Raw genomic sequence first — 4,961 nt, 5'->3', positions numbered from 1 at the left:
TCGCCAAGATGGCATGGCCCGACCCCAAGGTACCGCTGCAACACCCCGGAGTCCGTCACTCCGTCTTTCTGTGTCTGCCGCGGACCGGAAAAATTCGCGAGCTCACGGCTTCGGTTCGGTTTCGTTTGGTGCGCAGGAGGAGGCCAGGGGGGTGGGCAGGCTGCGGCACCGGTGGCTGGCCAACCTCATCGGCTACTGCTGCGACGGGGACGAGCGCCTGCTCGTCGCCGAGTTCATGCCCAACGACACCCTCGCCAAGCACGTCTGCCCCCCCTCATGGATACCACCCATCCTTCTTCAGCTAGCTACCCATCGGAGCATTCAGTAGTTTTCATTGACAACGGTTTCTGAATTTCTGTTCGTCTGCGGATTTTCCATTTTGTCCACTTCGGTAAATACAGTACATGATGCGAAATCCCTGGCAGTTGTAGTTCCTGATTCAGATTGGGCCATAACCTCGCAAAAGTGAGTGGAACTGATGCTGTTCGGAGAGAAGGATTAGGATTAGCATAGCACGATTATCATAGCCCCCTTGATTTATTTTCGTCTGGAGTGGTACAACAGTGCACTGCGCTTCAAGATAACAAGGACAACAGGTTTCACGACACTCATTTGTCTATGATTTCCTCACCAAATCTAAAATTAATTAGCCCCTAAATTCTAACCCCTTGTGAGCAAGCCGCCCCTTCCTGTACCCCCACCAACGTCAACTTCCGAATCAAGCTGAAAGTCCAGGTCACTCCCTTAATTTTAGGTAGAGATATGTTCTGCTAGATGTGTGTGAATCCCTCTATTATTCCAGTAGGGTAATCATTCTTATTTGACCATTTAAGTGAACAATATCTAATATTTGATACTTAGTTAAGTGAGGTTGTGAAACATGTTAAATCTTGTAGAGAAGATAAAGTTACTGCATGGTACCAAGGACGGGTGTGCACTCCTTTACTGTTGTGTTTTTCATTTGAGTGTCAACACTAGGTAAGAGGAATGTTTGGTAAATCTAGCCCAATCAGTTTGCAAAGTGCCAATGCAGTTGCACGAGGTTGAATTTTGCAGGTTTATGGCTGATCGTCATGCTTTAGCCGAGGAACGGATGGAGTTACCAAGAAAAAAAGGAGGAACTCCGTCATCTGAACATGATCATTGAAGAGATTAATGACAATAATGGAGCTTATATCAACAAGCTCGTTGACAAGAGAAGGAAGCTTCAAGCTGAACTTAGATCAAATGAGTCTTTGAGAGATGAGGTTGTGCATCTATGTGCTGAAATCGAGAAGCTCCACGCCGTTAGGAAAGAACTCTCTGCAAAGGTTGCATCACTCATGCATGAGCTTAGTAGGGACAAATCACATAGATGACAGGAACTTACATATGCAAGGTACACACCTCGACACACAGTCTCTTTTGCAGGACCAGACTCTCAAGTATCCCGGTAAATCTGTTGAATGGAAACTTTGAATATCATTGGTTTGTATAATTCTATTTATTTGCAAGAATGCGTGTGAATTACAGCATCCAGAAGTGGAATTTTGAGTTGGTGGAACAAGTGAAAGTAATGGAAAAGAATATGATTTTGATGGGGCAAGAAATTCAACAACGGCGGGCCAAATTAGCTAATTTTAATGGCTATGGGGCACAAGTATGTTATTGCGATCAACTATAGTGTTGTAAATTCAGCGATTATTTCTATATTTATTTTCCTTTCTTTCTTGTCATATCTTGTCATTTATTTTCTGAATTTGACGTTGCACATGCACACTATGGTGGGGTTTGAGCAATCCTGATTTAGGAATCTGGTATGTCTCAGCACTTCACATGAGTTTTTGTGAAAAAACACCAATTCTTTGGTTTGTAAGGCCAATGGACATGCTCACTGCTCTTAGCCAAATAAAATATTGATGCGTCTAATATTGGTAGGTCAAGTCGGCTAATCCTTCCACGTTTGCCAACTCATGTGATACTAATTAGTGTCTTGATATTTAATGGTTGAAAAACCTTTCATTTGTAATATCGATAATATGAGACCAAATTTATTGTTTTATTTAAGTACCGTTCTTTGTTCTGTTTGATAAATGGAGATTGTTGTTGTCCTATGTTTTGTTTTATGGTGTTTCAGTTCAGGAAGGGGCATGGTAATCTATCAAAGAACAGTGGTACAATATTAATTAACGACTCAAAGGTATGCAACTGAATTTATTGATAGATTTAGATGCCACCGTATTTTGTATTTGTTCGGGTTATGCTGCAAAAGAGATGCTTTACATGGCCCAACCTTTTGCTAGCACAAACGCATGACCAAATTTGGCTTGGCGCTGTAACAAATTTTCAGTTTCATGTTTATCAACTTAGATGTGTTGTTGTTTTTTGAAGGATCATGTATACTTTTTCTCCTGTTGCAACGCACGGGCATTTTTGCTAATAATAATAAAGCAAATAAGATTTCTGGTCGTCCGTCATGGCTTTTTTATGAAAAAGTTTCTCCGTTTTCGAGCATTCAACCCGCAGTCCCTGATTAAGTGGATATGTGGAAAAACGTTTCAGATTTGCAAGAAAGCCCCTGCATTTGTAAAATTTTCAGTCGAAATCCTTTGTTTGATCTTATCCTCTTCCAGCCGCGTCGGAGCAGGAGAAGGTGAGTGGTAGATCTCGTCCGCCCCTCCGCGCAGATCCGACGGCGACGGCGAAGGATGAGAAGTCGGTCGTCGTGCACGCGCGGGAGGATGGAAGACACCTTGTCGGGGCGCGTGCTCGGGTGAGGGGTGACGCGCTTGTCGGCGGCGGAGACGGCTATGACCGTGCTGGAGGATGAGAAGGCGGCCGCCGTCTCGCACGGGAGGATGGAGGACGCCTCGTCGGGGCGCATTCTCGGGTGATGAAGACTGTTGCGTTGATTGCTTTGGCGACTGCTTGTCCGTGCCTGTACCATGTGCTTGTGCAAGAGACACCGGGGGTGAATATGCATACACACCGGGGGAGGAGGAGGAGGGGGAGGGGAGGGAGGGAGGAGGAGGCCATTCTCGCATCAGCGAGGGGAGGAGGAGGAGGAGGGGCGGCCGGGAGGAGGAGGAGGAGGGGGAGGGGAGGGAGGGAGGAGGAGGAGGGGGCAACCCGCCGCCGGCCAACCCGGACAACCTCACCGCCGCCGCGCTCGAGGAGGCCGCGGGAAGCACGCAGAGCCACATCGTTGTCGGTTGCCACGAGATTCGGATCCGCCCCTGGCCGCACCCCGACCCCGTCGAGGTCATGCGGGCGCACCGGATCATGGAGCGTGTGCAGGAGGAGTAGCACTGCTGGTACAACGTCACGGAGCCGCGCCAGGTGCTCGTCGTCACCCCGACCGACTCGCGCGCCTTCCAGGCGCTCCACCTCACCGGCCTCCTCCACTCGCTCCGCAACGTGCCGTACCCGCTCACCTGGATCGTCGTTGAGGCCGCCGGCGTCACCAACGCCACTGTGGCCCTCCTCGCATGCTCCCCTGTGCGTCTGCGAGATGGGCCAAGCCGACACACACGGCAAAGGGCGACCGAGGTTGCGGCTCTGACGCGGGAGCCGTGGAGCTGGAGGCGGAGCTGCGGCGGCTCGTAATGGACGGCCGCGTCAACAACGTCAGCCATGACGAGTTCCATCATATTCATTGCTACCTCAGATTTGTTGCTTTCTTGCCATTGGGTCTAATCGGCTCCGATTTGGTTGCTTGGTTCGAGGGTTCCACTCTATCTGCACCGTGTGACATTTGTTTGGATTTTGGATCTGCAACATTTAGGAGGATGGCCTGGATTAGTTCCGTTTCTTGGAGTATGACAAGCTGATGGTGATCCTCACGCTGACAAAATAATGAAACATTTAATGAATGTGGTTTTCAAAGGTAAGTTCGCCTACTCTGTTTGTGTCTTAAAAAAGACCATCCTGTTTCACAAATTGTTTTGTAACATGTGAATGTGGTTTAGGATATCTATTTACCTTACCTGGTATAAGTGTGAAAATTGGAGTGTAGCAGCCATTATACTCCAAGTTAGTCTACTGAAATCTGACCAAGGCTAGACATGGCTTTTATCTTGAGCTGCTGCAGCATACTACTATGATCAAGGTGGAAAATCCAGTGCTTATTGATCAAACAAGACGACCTATAATAAGTGTGCACCTTGAGAGTTCCATAATGTAAGAAGTGGGATTCAGTTTTGATGAACTGTTGTTTTGATGAACTTGAGCACAAGTATTATACATTACTACATTGTTGAGTTTTTCTACTGCAACTTGGTTTGTTCAAGAAATCCCTGCAAAAGAAAACGCTTCTGTGAGAGAAAATAGATTACATGCTCCTGATGCACATCTATATAATATGCTTTCTTAGTTCCTAGATTCTTGTGGATGCTTTGTCTGGAAAACAGAGTGTATTGCTTTTACCATATATGCATGTCTAATTGTTGGCACGGAAGCAGTAGATCTTGATGAGTAACTCAAATTTACAAGTACTTCTCGGCGGACTAAAGTTTGTATTTACCGTTAAAAAGATTTTCTTAGTTTATAACTACATTGACATATTTTACACGGATCTTCATCCAGTGATGAACATGGACCCTGAACAGAAAATGATTTAGTCGAAGCATCTGAAACTGAGCTACAGAATTTTGACTTGTGACATCGAGGAAGGAGATTATTATGTGTATGTAAAAGATGAAGTCTGCTATGTGAATGGCGATGAAGGGTCTGATTATGAATTTGATGAAAGTGACTTGAATCAGCAACTCGATTATAAATTTGACAATTTAGATTGGGGATACTCTCACAGCAAGGTGCGACGTTGCTTCCCCCTAATGGCAGGGCGGTAGTGGCAACCCTGCTATCTCCATTGGTTATGCTCTTCCATGTGGCAAGCGTGATGGCCTCGTGGTGATTCTTTTTATCTCATGACCGCTGCACCCAAAATTTCTGCTTCTCGATTGTTCCGTCGTTTTCTCGGT

General features: G+C 46.4%; 2 long non-coding RNA genes across 2 annotated transcripts; both read left to right on the top strand.

Annotated features, from left to right (window-relative positions):
• The first annotated feature begins 274 nt into the window (after window positions 1-274).
• On the top strand, window positions 275-1,480 carry LOC123395349. The gene is made up of 2 exons (XR_006609704.1): window positions 275-978; window positions 1,057-1,480. It is a non-coding gene; the product is annotated as an uncharacterized LOC123395349 (long non-coding RNA).
• A 275-nt stretch (window positions 1,481-1,755) lies between these two features.
• LOC123395350 lies at window positions 1,756-2,348 on the top strand. Its single transcript, XR_006609705.1, has 2 exons — window positions 1,756-1,796; window positions 2,117-2,348. It is a non-coding gene; the product is annotated as an uncharacterized LOC123395350 (long non-coding RNA).
• Window positions 2,349-4,961: the final 2,613 nt, after the last annotated feature.

This window comes from Hordeum vulgare, chromosome 5H (genome assembly GCF_904849725.1).
Source record: "Hordeum vulgare subsp. vulgare chromosome 5H, MorexV3_pseudomolecules_assembly, whole genome shotgun sequence".
In the NCBI taxonomy this organism is placed as follows: Eukaryota; Viridiplantae; Streptophyta; class Magnoliopsida; order Poales; family Poaceae; genus Hordeum; species Hordeum vulgare.
This window is presented reverse-complemented; position numbering and strand designations above follow the sequence as displayed.